This window comes from Ascaphus truei, chromosome 16, assembly GCF_040206685.1.
Source record: "Ascaphus truei isolate aAscTru1 chromosome 16, aAscTru1.hap1, whole genome shotgun sequence".
In the NCBI taxonomy this organism is placed as follows: Eukaryota; Metazoa; Chordata; class Amphibia; order Anura; family Ascaphidae; genus Ascaphus; species Ascaphus truei.
Window position 1 is genome coordinate 13,390,992 of NC_134498.1, and position 21,650 is coordinate 13,412,641.

Sequence of the window (21,650 nt, forward strand, 5' to 3'; positions counted from 1 at the left end):
CTTTCTACCCCCTTTGTATCTAAAGCTCTCTCCCGCCTTAAAAATGTTTCACTGACTGTCCCACACCTCTGGAATGCCCTTCCCCTCAGTACCCGACTAGCACCCTCTCTATCCACCTTTAAGACCCACCTTAAGACACACTTGCTTAAAGAAGCATATGAATAGCACTGTGGATATTCTGAACACATGATACATAAAGCTTGGCCCCCTGCAGACGCACTTACCAGAACTCCCTCCTACTGTCTCTGTACGTTCTCCCTACCTACCAATTAGACTGTAAGCTCCTCGGGGCAGGGACTCCTCTTCCTTAATGTTACTTTTATGTCTAAAGCACTTATTCCCATGATCTGTTATTTATATTATCTGTTATTTATTTGATTACCACATGTATTACTGCTGTGAAGCGCTATGTACATTAATGGCGCTATATAAATAAAGACATACAATACAATACAACATCAATTTGCTTCAATCCCTGGTCCAAACCTACGTTGGACAGCTCTACCTCAAACAGTAACGTTTGTTAGAGTTGGAAACAGCGAATCAGTCATGTTTTTCTGCGCAAGCGTTCCAGTGATTTGGGGTGATGGTTATTTATCCGTTCGCAGGGTTACAAACGTTAAAATCAGTTTTGTTTTTTTCAATATTTGTGTTTACATTCTGTAATACAACATTGAAATAAAAAACTCAATAAAGCAATCCAGGCACGTTGAATTCTAGAGACCCATTGACACCAATTTTCCTGAAAACCTTCACCCAAAAAAAGTTGGCAAATGTTGGAGACATTGACCAATATTTGGCAATATTCTGCCCATTGTTGTTGATTTTGTTTCAAACGCTGGTGTGAAGGTGCTCTCCTACGATATTCGCGATTGACTTCTTGGCAAAGTTACATACATGCAGCAGGCTTCATTAGTCCCTCTGATGGAGGACCTCGTTAATGTTTAAAAATTGTGAAAAATTGTCCTTTTTCGCAGCAAATTTGAACTTTTTGGGACAACTTGAGGGTTAAAATGTTAATACCGAGTAAACACAATAACTCGTTTCAGTATCTGGTCCGTATGAAAACCGTGACCACCGTAATCCTCCCTCCGGTCAGTGGTCGGGGTATAATGGTGTGGGGTATACTGAGTACCAGTACCTTTATATTTGCAGACACACAGTATCACCGCTTCTTTGTTACCCACATAATGTGCGACTTTTCCTATCAGATTTTGAATGGATTTATTTTTGGAAGCCTTCTTTCTGTTTTCTCCCATTGTTATTATAAATGGTTGATGGTCAGACACAGTACCACTCATTTTTTACTTAGACCACTGGCTACCTTACCATATAACACAGGGGCAAGGGGCAGTGTTAGAGAGGTTTGTGTAGCATTTGCAAGGGGGGAAGAAAAGATGGTGCACGTTTGCTTAGAAATTCACAATAATCATACTCGCTCCCGGGCAGTGTTTGCTTTCCTCGAACTCTCCCCTTAGGATGCGCCCTTAGTGCGAGCAACGGCGCGCGCGACACAAACAAAATGCAGCAGCTCTATTGGGCCGGCCATAGTGCTCGCGAGGACACGCGACGGCGCAGTAGAATTTTGAACAGACAAATTATTTTGTTTTCTCGCGCGACGGCCACGTGAGCGATTCAGCCAATGAGGGCGAACCAGCCTGGTGACGTCACGGCCACGCCTCCCCGTCGCGAGTGATCCGAGTCCACAGATTGCTCAGGCGACAGGCGCACGCGACTCCATGCGCTATCGCGCTCGTCTGCATGATGGACAAGGCCGTAGTCGCTGTGTTTCAGACAATGTTTTCTAGACTATGCAAAGTATATTGTAATAAGTCCTTTTAGCATATATCTCAGGTGACTCTTTTGTGAGCACAGGTGTCTCGCGCTCCCCCTTCTTCCTCCCTGTTCCTACTTCTCCCCTCCTCTCCTCCTTTCTTTCCCTCTCTCCCGTCCCTCTTCTCCCCCTCCCTTCTTACCCCCCTCCCTCTCGCTTCTTTCCCCCCTCTTCTTCCCCGCCCGTTCCTATTCTTCCCCCCCTCTGTTCTTCCTTCTTCTCCTCCTTTCTTTCCCTCGCTTCCTCCCCCTCTCTTCTTCCCCCCTCTCTCTTCTCCCTTCCTCTGTTCTTCCCCCCTCTCCTCCTCTCTCCCCCCCTCTATAAGGTTGTTAAATTGTTTTCAAAATATTATTATTATTTTTTTACCCCAATACCCACATTTAACTAATGACAGTTAATAATGTTGGGGTTAAATATCGATTTACAAGCTTAAATATGTTCGAGTCATTTCCCCAAGTTACCATAGAAATGTTTGCAGATATAAGTTAAACTATACAGGTAGGGGTAACGCGCGGTCACTTCAGCCCCAGGGACCCCCAGTAACAGTGGCAGGGGCCCCCAGTAACAGCAGCAGGGACCCCCAGTAACAGTGGCAGGGGCCCCCAGTAACAGCCCCAGGGACCCCCAGTAACAGTAGCAGGGACCCCCAGTAACAGTAGCAGGGACCCCCAGTAACAGTAGCAGGGACCCCCAGTAACAGTGGCAGGGGCCCCCAGTAACAGCCCCAGGGACCCCCAGTAACAGTAGCAGGGACCCCCAGTAACAGTAGCAGGGACCCCCAGTAACAGTAGCAGGGACCCCCAGTAACAGTAGCAGGGACCCCCAGTAACAGTAGCAGGGACCCCCAGGAACAGTAGCAGGGACCCCCAGTAACAGTCCCAGGGACCCCCAGTAACAGCAGCAGGGACCCCCAGTAACAGTAGCAGGGACCCCCAGCAACAGCCCCAGGGACCCCCAGGAACAGTGGCAGGGACCCCCAGTAACAGTAGCAGGGACCCCCAGTAACAGTAGCAGGGACCCCCAGTAACAGTAGCAGGGACCCCCAGTAACAGCCCCAGGGACCCCCAGTAACAGCAGCAGGGACCCCCAGTAACAGTAGCAGGGACCCACATAACAGCAGCAGGGACCACCAGTAACATTAGCAGGGACCCCCAGTAACAGTAGCAGGGAACCCCAGTAACAGTAGCAGGGACCCCCAGTAACAGCAGCAGGGACCCCCCAGTAACAGCCCCAGGGACCCCCAGTAACAGTAGCAGGCCCCCCCAGTAACAGCCCCAGGGACCCCCAGTAACAGCCCCAGGGACCCCAGTAACAGTAGCAGGGACCCCCAGTAACAGCCCCAGGGACCCCCAGTAACAGCAGCAGGGACCCTCAGTAACAGTAGCAGGGAACCCCCATAACAGCAGCAGGGACCCCCAGTAACATTAGCAGGGACCCCCAGTAACAGTAGCAGGGACCCCCCAGTAACAGTAGCAGGGACCCCCAGTAACAGCAGCAGGGACCCCCAGTAACAGCCCCAGGGACCCCCAGTAACAGTACCAGGGACCCCCAGTAACAGCCCCAGGGACCCCCAGTAACAGCCCCAGGGACCCCCAGTAACAGCCCCAGGGACCCCCAGTAACAGCCCCAGGGACCCCCAGTAACAGCCCCAGGGACCCCCAGTAACAGCCCCAGGGACCCCCAGTAACAGCCCCAGGGACCCCCAGTAACAGCCCTAGGGACCCCCAGTAACAGTACCAGGGACCCCCAGTAACAGCCCTAGGGACCCCCAGTAACAGTAGCAGGGAGCCCCAGTAACAGCCCCAGGGACCCCCAGTAACAGCCCCAGGGACCCCCAGTAACAGTACCAGAGACCCCCAGTAACAGCCCTAGGGACCCCCAGTAACAGCCCCAGGGACCCCCAGTAACAGTACCAAGGACCCCCAGTAACAGCCCTAGGGACCCCCAGTAACAGTAGCAGGGACCCTCAGTAACAGTAGCAGGGACCCCCAGTAACAGCCCTAGGGACCCCCAGTAACAGTAGCAGGGACCCTCAGTAACAGTAGCAGGGACCCCCAGTAACAGCCCCAGGGACCCCCAGTAACAGTACCAGGGACCCCCAGTAACAGCCCCAGGGACCCCCAGTAACAGCCCCAGGGACCCCCAGTAACAGCCCCAGGGACCCCCAGTAACAGCCCCAGGGACCCCCAGTAACAGCCCCAGGGACCCCCAGTAACAGTACCAGGGACCCCCAGTAACAGCCCCAGGGACCCCCAGTAACAGTACCAGGGACCCCCAGTAACAGCCCCAGGGACCCCCAGTAACAGCCCCAGGGACCCCCAGTAACAGCCCCAGGGACCCCCAGTAACAGCCCTAGGGACCCCCAGTAACAGTAGCAGGGACCCCCAGTAACAGCCCCAGGGACCCCCAGTAACAGCCCCAGGGACCCCCAGTAACAGTACCAGGGACCCCCAGTAACAGCCCTAGGGACCCCCAGTAACAGCCCCAGGGACCCCCAGTAACAGTACCAAGGACCCCCAGTAACAGCCCTAGGGACCCCCAGTAACAGTAGCAGGGACCCTCAGTAACAGTAGCAGGGACCCCCAGTAACAGCCCTAGGGACCCCCAGTAACAGTAGCAGGGACCCTCAGTAACAGTAGCAGGGACCCCCAGTAACAGCCCCAGGGACCCCCAGTTACAGCCCCAGGGACCCCCAGTAACAGCCCTAGGGACCCCCAGTAACAGCCCCAGGGACCCCCAGTAACAGCCCTAGGGACCCCCAGTAACAGCCCTAGGGACCCCAAGTAACAGTAGCAGGGACCCCCAGTAACAGCCCCAGGGACCCCCAGTAACAGCCCCAGGGACCCCCAGTAACAGCCCTAGGGACCCCAAGTAACAGTAGCAGGGACCCCCAGTAACAGCCCCAGGGACCCCCAGTAACAGCCCCAGGGACCCCCAGTAACAGCCCCAGGGACCCCCAGTAACAGCCCTAGGGACCCCCAGTAACAGTACCAGGGACCCCCAGTAACAGCCCTAGGGACCCCCAGTAACAGTAGCAGGGACCCTCAGTAACAGTAGCAGAGACCCCCAGTAACAGCCCTAGGGACCCCAAGTAACAGTAGCAGGGACCCCCAGTAACAGCCCCAGGGACCCCCAGTAACAGTACCAGGGACCCCCAGTAACAGCCCCAGGGACCCCCAGTAACAGCCCTAGGGACCCCCAGTAACAGTACCAGGGACCCCCAGTAACAGTACCAGGGACCCCCAGTAACAGACCTAGGGACCCTCAGTAACAGTAGCAGGGACCCCCAGTAACAGCCCTAGGGACCCCCAGTAACAGTAGCAGTTACCCTCAGTAACAGTAGCAGAGACCCCCAGTAACAGCCCTAGGGACCCCAAGTAACAGTAGCAGGGACCACTAGTAACTGCCCCAGGGACCCCCAGTAATAGCCCCAGGGACCCCCAGTAACAGCCCCAGGGACCCCCAGTAACAGCCCTAGGGACCCCCAGTAACAGTACCAGGGACCCCCAGTAACAGCCCTAGGGACCCTCAGTAACAGTAGCGTGTCACTGCCCCGAGGGGAAACGTCACAGAAATCTCCCGCCCTTTGAGCGCCATGACGCGGGAGATTTACATACCAGGAAGCACCCGCTTCATGCCTGCACAGGGGAACCCCCGGGGGGTTAGATGCAGCACAGGGGAACCCCCGGGGGGTTAGATGCAGCACAGGGGAACCCCCGGGGGGTTAGATGCAGCACAGGGGAACCCCCGGGGGGTTAGATGCAGCACAGGGGAACCCCCGGGGGGTTAGATGAAGCACAGGGGAACCCCTGGGGGTTAGATGCAGCACAGGGGAACCCCCGGGGGGTTAGATGCAGCACAGGGGAACCCCCGGGGGTTAGATGCAGCAAAGGGGAACCCCCGAGGGTTCGATGCAGCACAAGGGAACCCCCGGGGGGTTAGATGCAGCACAGGGGAACCCCCGGGGGGGGTTAGATGCAGCACCGGGGAACCCCCGGGGGGTTAGATGCAGCACAGGGGAACCCCCGGGGGGTTAGATGCAGCACAGGGGAACCCCCGGGGGTTAGATGCAGCAAAGGGGAACCCCCGAGGGTTCGATGCAGCACAGGGGAACCCCCGGGGGGTTAGATGCAGCACAGGGGAACCCCCGGGGGGGGTTAGATGCAGCACCGGGGAACCCCCGGGGGGTTAGATGCAGCACAGGGGAACCCCCGGGGGTTAGATGCAGCACAGGGGAACCCCCGGGGGTAAGATGCAGCACAGGGGAACCCCGGGGGTTAGATGCAGCACAGGGGAACCCCCGGGGGGGTTAGATGCAGCACAGGGGAACCCCCGGGGGGTTAGATGCAGCACAGGGGAACCCCCGGGGGGTTAGATGCAGTACAGGGGAACCCCCGGGGGGTTAGATGCAGCACGGGGGAACCCCCGGGGTTTATATACAGCATGGGGGAACCCCCGGGGGGTTAGATGCAGCACAGGGGAACCCCCGGGGGGTTAGATGCAGCACTGGGGAACCCCCGGGGGGTTAGATGCAGCACTGGGGAACCCCCGGGGGGTTAGATGCAGCACAGGGGAACCCCCGGGGGGTTAGATGCAGCACAGGGGAACCCCCGGGGGGTTAGATGCAGCACAGGGGAACCCCCGGGGGGTTAGATGCAGCACAGGGGAACCCCCGGGGGGTTAGATGCAGCACAGGGGAACCCCCGGGGGGTTAGATGCAGCACAGGGGAACCCCCGGGGGGTTAGATGAAGCACAGGGGAACCCCTGGGGGTTAGATGCAGCACAGGGGAACCCCCGGGGGTTAGATGCAGCACAGGGGAACCCCCGGGGGGTTAGATGCAGCACAGGGGAACCCCCGGGGGTTAGATGCAGCAAAGGGGAACCCCCGGGGGGTTAGATGCAGCACAGGGGAACCCCCGGGGGTTAGATGCAGCACAGGGGAACCCCCGAGGGTTCGATGCAGCACAGGGGAACCCCCGGGGGGTTAGATGCAGCACAGGGGAACCCCCGGGGGGGGTTAGATGCAGCACCGGGGAACCCCCGGGGGGTTAGATGCAGCACAGGGGAACCCCCGGGGGTTAGATGCAGCACAGGGGAACCCCCGGGGGTAAGATGCAGCACAGGGGAACCCCCGGGGGGTTAGATGCAGCACAGGGGAACCCACGGGGGGTTAGATGCAGCACAGGGGAACCCACGGGGGGTTAGATGCAGCACAGGGGAACCCCCGGGGGGGGTTAGATGCAGCACCGGGGAACCCCCGGGGGGTTAGATGCAGCACAGGGGAACCCCCGGGGGTTAGATGCAGCACAGGGGAACCCCCGGGGGTAAGATGCAGCACAGGGGAACCCCCGGGGGGTTAGATGCAGCACAGGGGAACCCACGGGGGGTTAGATGCAGCACAGGGGAACCCCCGGGGGGTTAGATGCAGCACAGGGGAACCCCCGGGGGGTTAGATGCAGCACAGGGGAACCCCCGGGGGGTTAGATGCAGCACAGGGGAACCCCCGGGGGGTTAGATGCAGCACAGGGGAACCCCCGGGGGGTTAGATGCAGCACAGGGGAACCCCCGGGGGGTTAGATGCAGCACAGGGGAACCCCCGGGGGTTTAGATGCAGCACAGGGGAACCCCCGGGGGGTTAGATGCAGCACAGGGGAACCCCCGGGGGGTTAGATGCAGCACAGGGGAACCCCCGGGGGTTAGATGCAGCACGGGGGAACCCCCGGGGGGTTAGATGCAGCACGGGGGAACCCCCGGGGGGTTACATGCAGCACCGGGGAACCCCCTGGGGGTTAGATGCAGCACCGGGGAACCCCCGGGGGTTAGATGCAGCACAGGGGAACCCCCAGGGGGTTAGACGCAGCACAGGGGAACCCCCGTGGGTTAGATGCAGCACCGGGGAACCCCCGGGGGTTAGATGCAGCACAGGGGAACCCCCGGGGGTTAGATGCAGCACAGGGGAACCCCCGGGGGTTAGATGCAGCACCGGGGAACCCCCGGGGGTTAGATGCAGCACAGGGGAACCCCTGGGGGTTAGACGCAGCACAGGGGAACCCCCGGGGGTTAGATGCAGCACAGGGGAACCCCCGGGGGGTTAGACGCAGCACAGGGGAACCCCCGGGGGTTAGATGCAGCACTTGGGAACCCCCAGGGGGTTAGATGCAGCACAGGGGAACCCCCGGGGGGTTAGATGCAGCACCGGGGAACCCCCGGGGTGTTAGACGCAGCACAGGGGAACCCCCGGGGGTTAGATGCAGCACAGGGGAACCCCCAGGGGGTTAGACGCAGCACAGGGGAACCCCCGGGGGTAAGATGCAGCACAGGGGAACCCCCGGGGGTTAGATGCAGCACCGGGGAACCCCCGGGGGTTAGATGCAGCACAGGGGAACCCCCGGGGGTTAGATGCAGCACAGGGGAACCCCCGGGGGTTACATGCAGCACAGGGGAACCCCCGGGGGTTAGATGCAGCACAGGGGAACCCCCGGGGGGTTAGATGCAGCACAGGGGAACCCCCGGGGGTTAGATGCAGCACTTGGGAACCCCCGGGGGTTACATGCAGCACAGGGGAACCCCCGGGGGTTAGATGCAGCACAGGGGAACCCCCGGGGGGTTAGATGCAGCACAGGGGAACCCCCGGGGGGTTAGATGCAGCACAGGGGAACCCCCGGGGGGTTCGATGCAGCACAGGGGAACCCCCAGGGGGTTAGACGCAGCACAGGGGAACCCCCGGGGGTAAGATGCAGCACAGGGGAACCCCCGGGGGTTAGATGCAGCACCGGGGAACCCCCGGGGGTTAGATGCAGCACAGGGGAACCCCCGGGGGTTAGATGCAGCACAGGGGAACCCCCGGGGGTTACATGCAGCACAGGGGAACCCCCGGGGGTTAGATGCAGCACAGGGGAACCCCCGGGGGGTTAGATGCAGCACAGGGGAACCCCCGGGGGTTAGATGCAGCACAGGGGAACCCCCGGGGGTTACATGCAGCACAGGGGAACCCCCGGGGGTTAGATGCAGCACAGGGGAACCCCCGGGGGGTTAGATGCAGCACAGGGGAACCCCCGGGGGGTTAGATGCAGCACAGGGGAACCCCCGGGGGGTTCGATGCAGCACAGGGGAACCCCCGGGGGTTAGATGCAGCACAGGGGAACCCCCGGGGGTTAGATGCAGCACAGGGGAACCCCCGGGGGTTAGATGCAGCACCGGGGAACCCCCGGGGGTTAGATGCAGCACAGGGGAACCCCTGGGGGTTAGACGCAGCACAGGGGAACCCCCGGGGGTTAGATGCAGCACAGGGGAACCCCCGGGGGGTTAGACGCAGCACAGGGGAACCCCCGGGGGTTAGATGCAGCACAGGGGAACCCCCAGGGGGTTAGATGCAGCACAGGGGAACCCCCGGGGGTTAGATGCAGCACCGGGGAACCCCCGGGGGTTAGATGCAGCACAGGGGAACCCCCGGGGGTTAGATGCAGCACAGGGGAACCCCCGGGGGTTACATGCAGCACAGGGGAACCCCCGGGGGTTAGATGCAGCACAGGGGAACCCCCGGGGGGTTAGATGCAGCACAGGGGAACCCCCGGGGGTTAGATGCAGCACAGGGGAACCCCCGGGGGTTACATGCAGCACAGGGGAACCCCCGGGGGTTAGATGCAGCACAGGGGAACCCCCGGGGGGTTAGATGCAGCACAGGGGAACCCCCGGGGGGTTAGATGCAGCACAGGGGAACCCCCGGGGGGTTCGATGCAGCACAGGGGAACCCCCGGGGGTTAGATGCAGCACAGGGGAACCCCCGGGGGTTAGATGCAACACAGGGGAACCCCCGGGGGGTTAGATGCAGCACAGGGGAACCCCCGGGGGTTACATGCAGCACAGGGGAACCCCCGGGGGTTACATGCAGCACAGGGGAACCCCCGGGGGTTAGATGCAGCACAGGGGAACCCCCGGGGGGTTACATGCAGCACAGGGGAACCCCCGGGGGGTTAGATGCAGCACAGGGGAACCCCCGGGGGGTTAGATGCAGCACAGGGGAACCCCCGGGGGGTTAGATGCAGCACAGGGGAACCCCCGGGGGGTTAGATGCAGCACAGGGGAACCCCCGGGGGTTAGATGCAGCACAGGGGAACCCCCGGGGGTTACATGCAGCACAGGGGAACCCCCGGGGGTTAGATGCAGCACAGGGGAACCCCCGGGGGGTTAGATGCAGCACAGGGGAACCCCCGGGGGGTTAGATGCAGTACAGGGGAACCCCCGGGGGTTAGATGCAGCACAGGGGAACCCCCGGGGGGTTAGATGCAGCACAGGGGAACCCCCGGGGGTTAGATGCAGCAAAGGGGAACCCCCGAGGGTTCGATGCAGCACAGGGGAACCCCCGGGGGGTTAGATGCAGCACAGGGGAACCCCCGGGGGGGGTTAGATGCAGCACAGGGGAACCCCCGGGGGTTAGATGCAGCACAGGGGAACCCCCTGGGGGTTAGATGCAGCACAGGGGAACCCCCGGGGGTTAGATGCAGCACAGGGGAACCCCCGGGGGGTTAGATGCAGCACAGGGGAACCCCCGGGGGGGTTAGATGCAGCACAGGGGAACCCCCGGGGGGTTAGATGCAGCACAGGGGAACCCCCGGGGGTTAGATGCAGCACAGGGGAACCCCCGGGGGTTAGATGCAGCACAGGGGAACCCCCGGGGGTTACATGCAGCACAGGGGAACCCCCGGGGGGTTAGATGCAGCACAGGGGAACCCCCGGGGGTTAGATGCAGCACAGGGGAACCCCCGGGGGTTACATGCAGCACAGGGGAACCCCCGGGGGTTAGATGCAGCACAGGGGAACCCCCGGGGGGTTAGATGCAGCACAGGGGAACCCCCGGGGGGTTAGATGCAGCACAGGGGAACCCCCGGGGGTTAGATGCAGCACAGGGGAACCCCCGGGGGTTACATGCAGCACAGGGGAACCCCCGGGGGTTAGATGCAGCACAGGGGAACCCCCGGGGGGTTAGATGCAGCACAGGGGAACCCCCGGGGGGTTCGATGCAGCACCGGGGAACCCCCGGGGGTTAGATGCAGCACCGGGGAACCCCCGGGGGGTTAGATGCAGCACAGGGGAACCCCCGGGGGTTAGATGCAGCACCGGGGAACCCCCGGGGGTTAGATGCAGCACCGGGGAACCCCCGGGGGTTAGATGCAGCACCGGGGAACCCCCGGGGGTTAGATGCAGCACAGGGGAACCCCCGGGGTGTTCGATGCAGCACAGGGGAACCCCCGGGGGGTTAGGTGCAGCACAGGGGAACCCCCGGGGGTTAGATGCAGCACCGGGGAACCCCGGGGGTTAGATGCAGCACGGGGGAACCCAGGGGGGGTTAGATGCAGCACAGGGGAACCCCCAGGGGGTTAGATGCAGCACGGGGGAACCCAGGGGGTGTTAGACGCAGCACAGGGGAACCCCCAGGGGGTTAGATGCAGCACAGGGGAACCCCCGGGGGGTTAGATGCAGCACAGGGGAACCCCCGGGGGGTCAGATGCAGCACAGGGGAACCCCCAGGGGTTAGATGCAGCACAGGGGAACCCCCGGGGGGTTAGATGCAGCACAGGGGAACCCCCGGGGGGTTAGATGCAGCACAGGGGAACCCCCAGGGGTTAGATGCAGCACAGGGGAACCCCCGGGGGGTTAGATGCAGCACAGGGGAACCCCCGGGGGGTTAGATGCAGCACAGGGGAACCCCCGGGGGGTTAGATGCAGCACAGGGGAACCCCCGGGGGGTTAGATGCAGCACAGGGGAACCCCCGGGGGTGAGATGCACCACAGGGGAACCCCCGGGGGGTTAGATGCAGTACAGGGGAACCCCCGGGGGGTTCGATGCAGCACCGGGGAACCCCCGGGGGGTTAGATGCAGCACAGGGGAACCCCCGGGGGGTTAGATGCAGCACAGGGGAACCCCCGGGGGTTAGATGCAGCACTGGGGAACCCCCGGGGGGTTAGATGCAGCACAGGGGAACCCCCGGGGGGTTAGATGCAGCACTGGGGAACCCCCGGGGGGTTAGATGCAGCACAGGGGAACCCCCGGGGGTTACATGCAGCACAGGGGAACCCCCGGGGGTTAGAAGCAGCACAGGGGAACCCCCGGGGGGTTAGATGCAGCACAGGGGAACCCCCGGGGGGTTCGATGCAGCACAGGGGAACCCCCGGGTGTTCGATGCAGCACAGGGGAACCCCCGGGGGTTAGATGCAGCACAGGGGAACCCCCGGGGGGTTAGATGCAGCACGGGGGAACCCCCGGGGGGTTAGATGCAGCACGGGGGAACCCCTGGGGGGTTAGATGCAGCACAGGGGAACCCCCGGGGGGTTAGATGCAGCACAGGGGAACCCCCGGGGGGTTAGATGCAGCACAGGGGAACCCCTGGGGGTTAGATGCAGCACAGGGGAACCCCCGGGGGGGTTAGATGCAGCACCGGGGAACCCCCGGGGGGTTAGATGCAGCACAGGGGAACCCCCAGGGGGTTAGATGCAGCACAGGGGAACCCCCGGGGGGTTAGATGCAGCACAGGGGAACCCCCGGGGGGTTAGATGCAGCACGGGGGAACCCCCGGGGGGTTAGATGCAGCACGGGGGAACCCCTGGGGGGTTAGATGCAGCACAGGGGAACCCCCGGGGGGTTAGATGCAGCACAGGGGAACCCCCGGGGGGGTTAGATGCAGCACAGGGGAACCCCCGGGGGGTTAGATGCAGCACAGGGGAACCCCCGGGGGGGGTTAGATGCAGCACAGGGGAACCCCCGGGGGTTAGATGCAGCACAGGGGAACCCCCGGGGGTTACATGCAGCACAGGGGAACCCCCGGGGGTTAGATGCAGCACAGGGGAACCCCCGGGGGGTTAGATGCAGCACAGGGGAACCCCCGGGGGTTAGATGCAGCACAGGGGAACCCCCGGGGGTTACATGCAGCACAGGGGAACCCCCGGGGGGTTAGATGCAGCACAGGGGAACCCCCGGGGGGTTAGATGCAGCACAGGGGAACCCCCGGGGGGTTAGATGCAGCACCGGGGAACCCCCGGGGGGTTAGATGCAGCACCGGGGAACCCCCGGGGGGTTAGATGCAGCACAGGGGAACCCCCGGGGGTGAGATGCACCACAGGGGAACCCCCGGGGGTTAGATGCAGCACAGGGGAACCCCCGGGGGGTTAGATGCAGCACAGGGGAACCCCCGGGGGGTTAGATGCAGCACAGGGGAACCCCCGGGGGTGAGATGCACCACAGGGGAACCCCCGGGGGTTAGATGCAGCACAGGGGAACCCCCGGGGGGTCAGATGCAGCACAGGGGAACCCCCGGGGGTTAGATGCAGCACAGGGGAACCCCCGGGGGTTAGATGCAGCACAGGGGAACCCCCGGGGGGTTAGATGCAGCACAGGGGAACCCCCGGGGGGTTAGATGCAGCACAGGGGAACCCCTGGGGGGTTAGATGCAGCACAGGGGAACCCCCGTGGGGTTAGATGCAGCACAGGGGAACCCCCGGGGGTTAGATGCAGCACGGGGGAACCCCCGGGGTTACATGCAGCACGGGGGAACCCCCGGGGGGTAGATGCAGCACAGGGGAACCCCCGGGGGGTTAGATGCAGCACAGGGGAACCCCCGGGGGGTTAGATGCAGCACAGGGGAACCCCCGGGGGTTAGATGCAGCACAGGGGAACCCCCGGGGGGTTAGATGCAGCACAGGGGAACCCCCGGGGGGTTAGATGCAGCACAGGGGAACCCCCGGGGGGTTAGATGCAGCACGGGGGAACCCCCGGGGGTTACATGCAGCACAGGGGAACCCCCGGGGGGTTAGATGCAGCACAGGGGCACCCCCGGGGGTTACATGCAGCACAGGGGAACCCCCGGGGGGTTAGATGCAGCACAGGGGAACCCCCGGGGGGTTAGATGCAGCACAGGGGAACCCCCGGGGGTTACATGCAGCACCGGGGAACCCCCGGGGGGTTACATGCAGCACAGGGGAACCCCCGGGGGGTTACATGCAGCACAGGGGAACCCCCGGGGGTTACATGCAGCACAGGGGAACCCCCGGGGGGTTAGATGCAGCACCGGGGAACCCCCGGGGGGTTAGATGCAGCACAGGGGAACCCCCGGGGGTTAGATGCAGCACAGGGGAACCCCCGGGGGTTAGATGCAGCACAGGGGAACCCCCGGGGGTTACATGCAGCACAGGGGAACCCCCGGGGGTTAGATGCAGCACAGGGGAACCCCCGGGGGGTTAGACGCAGCACAGGGGAATCCCCGGGGGTTAGATGCAGCACAGGGGAATCCCCGGGGGTTAGATGCAGCACAGGGGAACTCCCGGGGGTTAGATGCAGCACATGGGCGTCCGCAGGGGGGGGCAAGGGGGGGCGCTTGCCCCCCCCTGGATCCTGAGCCGCCAACAGCGGGGAACAGAGGGCACTGGCGTGACAGGATTTAGCGCGCTCTTCTGCAAAAAAAAAAAAAAAACCTCCCTTGTCTCCTGATTGGCTGGCGCCTATCTCAGCGGTGCGCAAAACTGGGGGGCGCCAAATTATTTAGGGGGGGGCGCAGAAGATCCGTGCTGTGTTTCCCTGTGCTTGCAGAGGGGGCGGGGCGTCCCTCTGCACACAGACACAAGCCCTCCTCTTCTGGCTTTACTTGAGTGGGGAGCCGAGCAAGCAGTGTGTGTGTGTGTGTGTGTGTGTGTGTGTGTGTGTGTGTGTGTGTGTGTGTGTGTGTGTGTGTGTGTGTGTGTGTGTGTGTGTGTGTGTGTGTGTGTGTGTGTGTGTGTGTGTGTGTGTGTGTCAGTGTGTGTGTGTATCAGTGTGTGTGTGTATCAGTGTGTGTGTGTGTATCAGTGTGTGTGTGTGTGTGTGTGTGTGTGTGTGTGTGTGTGTGTGTGTGTGTGTGTGTGTGTGTGTATAGTGATGTCACTGTGTGTGTGTGTGTGTGTATATATATGTATAGTGATGTGTGTGTGTGTGTGTGTGTATATATGTATAATGGTGTGTGTGTGTGTATATATGTATAATGATGTGTGTGTATATATATATATATATATATATATATATATATATATATATATATATATATATATATATGTATGTGTAGTGATGTGTGTGTTTTGTGATTGAATGTGTGCTGTGATTGTGTGTGGTGTGGGGGGTGTTGTTTGTGTTGTGATTGATTGTGTGCTTGGCGAGACAAACAAAATTGACATTGAAGCATGCTCAGCAGCAGTCAATGCGCACAACCCCACACCCACACAGCCACACACAAACACAGAAATAGCCCTGATCCATACCCCCCACTCGTGCTTGCAAAATTATGCAGGACACCCTGTGCTCATGCTTGGAGAGTTGGTGATGTCACCACTCTCGGCGGCAGCGTGGACGCAGCCTAATTTTGCAAGCGCGAGCTGTTGAAACATATTTGTATTTACATTGTATATCGTTTAATAAAGGGGGGGGGGGGGTTTCATGTGATTTTGATTACGTCAGGCAGGGGGGGCCCGAGAAATTAAATGGATGAAAAGGGGGTCTCGGCATAAAAAGTTTGCTCACCCCTGCGAGTCTATCTGACCTTGCATAGCGAGGCCCGCCCTTTCCTGCATGGAGCAAGTCAGGTGAGTACTGCTCCATGCCACTCTCGCTTCCCCCTTGTCCTCCTGGTCTGATTCCCCCCCCCCCCCCCTGCTCCGGTCCCCCCTTCCCGTTCCGATTCCCCCCCTGCTCCGATTCCCCCTTGTTGCGAGTGTCTGAGTTTGTGTCTGAGTGTGTGTCTGTGTGTGTGTGAGATCAGGGGGGGAGGGAATGAATGTGCGGAGGACGGATTCAGGGAGTGGGTTTGAGTCAGAGGGGCATAATTGATGGAGGGGGGAGAGTGAGGAGACAGGGGGTGTAATAGAGGAAGTGAGGAAGGGAGGGGTGAGGGGAGAGAGTGAATGAAGAAGAGAGGGGGTAAGAAAGAGATGGGGCTACACCTTGGGACTATCTGCATTAGAGTGGGGTGTGTGGTGTGTGGTGTGTGGTGTGTGGTGTGTGGTGTGTGGGGTGTGTGTGTGTGTCTGAGTCTGAGTTAGAGAGAGAGAGTCTGAGTGAGAGAGAGAGAGTCTGAGTGAGCGAGGGATTCTGAAGGGGAGGGAGTCTGAGAGAGTCTGAGGGGGAGAGAGTCTGAGGGGGAGAGAGAGAGTCTGAGTGGGAGAGAGAGAGTCTGAGTGAGAGAGAGAGAGTCTGAGTGAGCGAGGGATTCTGAAGGGGAGGGAGTCTGAGGGGGGGAGTCTGAGAGAGTCTGAGGGGGAGAGAGTCTGAGGGGGAGAGAGAGAGTCTGAGTGAGAGGGAGTCTGAGTGAGCGAGGGATTCTGAAGGGGAGGGAGTCTGAGGGGGGGAGTCTGAGGGGGAGAGAGAGAGTCTGAGGGGGAGAGAGAGAGTCTGAGGGGGAGAGAGAGAGTCTGAGGGGGAGAGAGAGAGTCTGAGGGGGAGAGAGAGAGTCTGAGGGGGAGAGAGAGTCTGAGAGGGAGAGTGAGAGTCTGAGAGGGAGAGTGAGAGTCTGAGAGGGAGAGGGAGAGTCTGAGAGGGAGTGTGAGAGTCTGAGAGGGAGAGTCTGAGAGGGAGAGGGAGAGTCTGAGAGGGGGAGTGAGAGTCTGAGAGGGAGAGGGAGAGTCTGAGAGGGAGAGTGAGAGTCTGAGAGGGAGAGTGAGAGTCTGAGAGGGAGAGTGAGAGTCTGAGAGGGAGAGGGACAGTCTGAGAGGGAGAGGGACAGTCTGAGAGGGAGAGTGAGAGTCTGAGAGGGAGAGGGACAGTCTGAGAGGGAGATTGAGAGTTTGAGAGGGAGAGTCTGAGAGGGAGAGGGAGAGTCTGAGTGGGAGAGGGAGAGTGGGAGAGGGAGAGTCTGAGAGGGAGAGGGAGAGTCTGAGAGGGGGAGAGTCTGATAGGGGGAGGGTGTGTGTTTGTGTCTGTCTGTGAATGAATACAGACACCAACCCACAGTCAGTCAGTCACCCACCCAAGTGTCAGTCACACACGAGTCAGTCAGTCAAAGTGTCAGTCACCCACCCCGTCACCCCCCCCCCACAACCACTCTCTCTCTCTAGTTAACATTATGCCCCCCCCTGAAAACATTTCTGCGGACGCCCATGCCCCGGGGGGTTAGATGCAGCACAGGGGAACCCCCGGGGGGTTAGATGCAGCACAGGGGAACCCCCGGGGGGTTACATGCAGCACAGGGGAACCCCCGGGGGGTTAGATGCAGCACAGGGGAACCCCCGGGGGTTACATGCAGCACAGGGGAACCCCCGGGGGTTAGATGCAGCACAGGGGAACCCCCGGGGGTTACATGCAGCACAGGGGAACCCCCGGGGGTTACATGCAGCACAGGGGAACCCCCGGGGGTTAGATGCAGCCGGAGAGGGAAGGGCTGGGGTAGTTATTAGTGACTCTGTCTGGCCGTATGATCCAATCAGCTGCTGCGCACAGGGGGCGCTCGGCTGAGTGCTCGCTCTGCCCGTGGCCGTCACTGATTAACTACCAGGTACCAGCCACTGGTCCATGCTCGGGAAGGGTGTTCTTACCTTCATTTGGATGGTGCTGTAATCTTCTCCAGCGCTGGGAAGCCGTTAGCCCGCACATTGAATGGGGGCCTGTGTGAAGCAGCGGGCATAGTGAATGAAGGCAGGTGTTCTTCGCTTAGTGCCAATGTCGCTGGACAGGCGCAGGCTACTACAGTATTTACTGTAAAAAGCCATCCCTGAGACATGTGAATGTGCTCACGGGGGATTTCTATTTGCTCGAGATCAACAAAAAAACTTGCGAATATGAAAGCAGGGAGCGCAGAGAGCAGGGAGCGCAGGGAGCACGGGGCAGAGAGCAGGGAGCGCAGGGAGCACGGGGCAGGGAGCAGGGAGCACGGGGCAGGGAGCAGAGAGCAGGGAGCACGGGGCAGGGAGCAGGGAGCGCAGGGAGCACGGAGCAGGGAGCGCAGGGAGCACGGAGCAGGGAGCGCAGGGAGCACGGGGCAGGGAGCAGAGAGCAGGGAGCACGGGGCAGGGAGCGCAGGGAGCAGGGAGCGCAGGGAGCACGGGGCAGAGAGCAGGGAGCACGGGGCAGGAAGCAGGGAGCACGGGGCAGGGAGCAGAGAGCAGGGAGCACGGGGCAGGGAGCAGGGAGCGCAGGGAGCACGGGGCAGAGAGCAGGGAGCGCAGGGAGCACGGGGCAGGGAGCAGGGAGCACGGGGCAGGGAGCACGGAGCAGGGAGCACGGGGCAGGGAGCAGGGAGCGCAGGGAGCACGGGGCAGGGAGCAGGGAGCACGGGGCAGGGAGCAGAGAGCAGGGAGCACGGGGCAGGGAGCAGGGAGCGCAGGGAGCACGGAGCAGGGAGCGCAGGGAGCACGGGGCAGAGAGCAGGGAGCGCAGGGAGCACGGGGCAGGGAGCAGGGAGCACGGGGCAGGGAGCAGAGAGCAGGGAGCACGGGGCAGGGAGCAGGGAGCAGGGAGCGCAGGGAGCACGGGGCAGAGAGCAGGGAGCACGGGGCAGGGAGCAGAGAGCAGGGAGCGCAGGGAGCACGGGGCAGGGAGCAGGGACCACGGGGCAGGGAGCACGGAGCAGGGAGCGCAGGGAGCACGGGGCAGAGAGCAGGGAGCACGGGGCAGGGAGCAGGGAGCACGGGGCAGGGAGCAGGGAGCACGGGGCAGGGAGCGCAGGGAGCAGAGAGCGCAGGGAGCACGGGGCAGGGAGCGCAGGGAGCAGAGAGCAGGGAGGGGCAGGGAGCAGGGAGCGCAGGGAGCACGGGGCAGAGAGCACAGGGCATAAAGCAGAGAGTACGGGGCATAAAGCAGAGAGTACGGGGCATAAAGCAGAGAGTACGAGGCATAAAGCAGAGAGTACGGGGCATAAAGCAGAGAGTACGAGGCATAAAGCAGAGAGTACGGGGCATAAAGCAGAGAGTACGGGGCATAAAGCAGAGAGTACGAGGCATAAAGCAGAGAGTACGGGGCAGAAAGCAGGGAGCATGGGGCAGAAAGCGGAGCACAGGGCAGAAAGTAGAGAGCACGGGGCAGAAAGCAGGGAGCATGGGGCAGAAAGCGGAGCACAGGATAGAAAGCAGGGAGCACAGGGCAGAAAGCAGGGAGCACGGGGCAGAAAGCAGGGAGCACAGGGCAGAAAGCAGGGAGCACAGGGCAGAAAGCAGGGAGCACAGGGCAGAAAGCAGGGAGCACAGGATAGAAAGCAGGGAGCACAGGGCAGAAAGCAGGGAGCACAGGGCAGAAAGCAGGGAGCACGGGGCAGAAAGCAGGGAGCACGGGGCAGAAAGCAGGGAGCACAGGATAGAAAGCAGGGAGCACAGGGCAGAAAGCAGGGAGCACAGGGAGGAAAGCAGGGAGCACGGGGCAGAAAGCAGGGAGCACGGGGCAGAAAGCAGGGAGCACAGGATAGAAAGCAGGGAGCACAGGGCAGAAAGCAGGGAGCACGGCGAAGAAAGCAGGGAGCACAGGGCAGAAAGCATGGAGCACAGGGCAGAAAGCATGGAGCACAGGATAGAAAGCAGGGAGCACAGGATAGAAAGCAGGGAGCACAGGGCAGAAAGCAGGGAGCACAGGGCAGAAAGCAGGGAGCACGGCGAAGAAAGCAGGGAGCACAGGATAGAAAGCAGGGAGCACAGGGCAGAAAGCATGGAGCACAGGATAGAAAGCAGGGAGCACAGGGCAGAAAGCAGGGAGCACAGGGCAGAAAGCAGGGAGCACAGGGCAGAAAGCAGGGAGCACAGGGCAGAAAGCAGGGAGCACAGGGCAGAAAGCAGGGAGCACAGGGCAGAAAGCAGGGAGCACAGGGCAGAAAGCAGGGAGCACAGGGCAGAAAGCAGGGAGCACGGGGCAGAAAGCAGGGAGCACGGGGCAGAAAGCAGGGAGCACAGGGCAGAAAGCAGGGAGCACGGGGCAGAAAGCAGGGAGCACAGGATAGAAAGCAGGGAGCACAGGGCAGAAAGCAGGGAGCACAGGGCAGAAAGCAGGGAGCACGGGGCAGAAAGCAGGGAGCACAGGGCAGAAAGCAGGGAGCACGGGGCAGAAAGCAGGGAGCACAGGATAGAAAGCAGGGAGCACAGGATAGAAAGCAGGGAGCACAGGGCAGAAAGCAGGGAGCACAGGGCAGAAAGCAGGGAGCACAGGGCAGAAAGCAGGGAGCACAGGATAGAAAGCAGGGAGCACAGGGCAGAAAGCAGGGAGCACAGGGCAGAAAGCAGGGAGCACGGGGCAGAAAGCAGGGAGCACAGGATAGAAAGCAGGGAGCACAGGATAGAAAGCAGGGAGCACAGGGCAGAAAGCAGGGAGCACAGGGCTGAAAGCAGGGAGCACAGGGCAGAAAGCAGGGAGCACAGGATAGAAAGCAGGGAGCACAGGGCAGAAAGCAGGGAGCACAGGATAGAAAGCAGGGAGCACAGGGCAGGGAGGAATGATCAAACGGGATAACGTAATAAAGATGGGGTCCTGGTTACCAGCATGTTTGGGGTTGCTGTAAAATGCAATCGCTCAGCCACGTAACACGTTCAAGCAACTTTTGATACATCCCCTCCCCCCTGTGTTCGATATATATATACAGCCCCTCAATATGTTTTCCATAGTGAAAACGACTAGTTCAGGGGAGGGGGGGGGGTCAACTCCAGTCCTCAAGAGCCACAAACAGGTCAGGTTGTTGGGATATTCCTGCTTCAGTACAGGTTTCTCAATCAGTGGCTCAGTCGAAGACTGTTTCACCTGTGCTGAAGCAGGGATATCATGAGTACCTGATCTTATGGTTTCACAATACTATGTGATAACGATGAAAAAAGGGATTCATACAAAGAAGTATGGTTAGGTGAGCCTGTCCTGTTAATGCTCTGTTAGAGTGTTCCTGCTCTTACAGTCTTGCGCTGAACCTTTTGCTGAATTGTTTAGAAGGGGCAAAGCCTGGAGTAATTTTCCTAAATAATAAAGGCAGTTATATAAAAACTGGGGGGGGTGCAGGGAGAGGGGGGGTTAGAGGGGGGGGGGGGTGTAGAGCTTCCTTATTTGATCAAAAGATCACTTTTTCTTTGACCCACAGGTAACTGCACAGCTGCTTATTTAACCTCTTCAGTGCCCTTATGCCGCCCATAATGAGGCCCACTACCGGGTTTCCCAGGGCCCAGGACTGGAGTCCCGGGTTGTGGAGGAGAGGGGGGAAGGGTTAGGGATTTAGGAGGTGGGGGGCAGCTGTTGTCAGCCTGAGCCTCTCTGGGCCCATGCAGTGTGGAGATGGCTTCTCCTGTTCTCCCTCCCCCTCACCTCTCTCCCACCCACCCTCCCCTATACCTCCCTACAACCCACCCTCCCCTATACCTCCCTCTACCATCCTTTCCTTCACCACTACCCCCTCACCTCTATCTGCCGCACCCTCTCCATTCCTTCCCCTTCCACCATCCCTCCTCACCCATTCACCCCCTCCCTTCTCCCTTACCTCTCTCCCGCCTTCACCCTTCCTTCCCCCACCCTCCCCTCTCCCCCTGCCCCTCACCCATGTCTGCACCCCTGCATAATGTTTAAGGTCTGTGAGATTTATGGCAGTTATCTAGGGCCGGTCACATTCACTGCACCCGCACTCCATCCGGCAGCTGACCACCACTATGGGAAGCCTACCCAAGCCGCCACGTGGTCATGGGTGGCACCCGCACTCCATCCGGGAGCTGACCACCACTATGGGAAGTCTACGCAAGCCGCCACGTGGTCATGGGTGGCACCCGCACTCCATCCGGGAGCTGACCACCACTATGGGAAGTCTACCCAAGCCGCCACATGGTCATGGGTGGCTGCCACTTGGAGCTACTTTT

General features: G+C 60.9%; 1 protein-coding gene across 5 annotated transcripts in view; it reads left to right on the plus strand.

The window, feature by feature from the left end:
- Positions 1 to 21,650, plus strand: part of LOC142467299 (mid1-interacting protein 1-B-like) — a 61,264-nt gene that overhangs the window by 32,073 nt on the left and 7,541 nt on the right. The gene's annotated exons all lie outside the window — the stretch shown is intronic.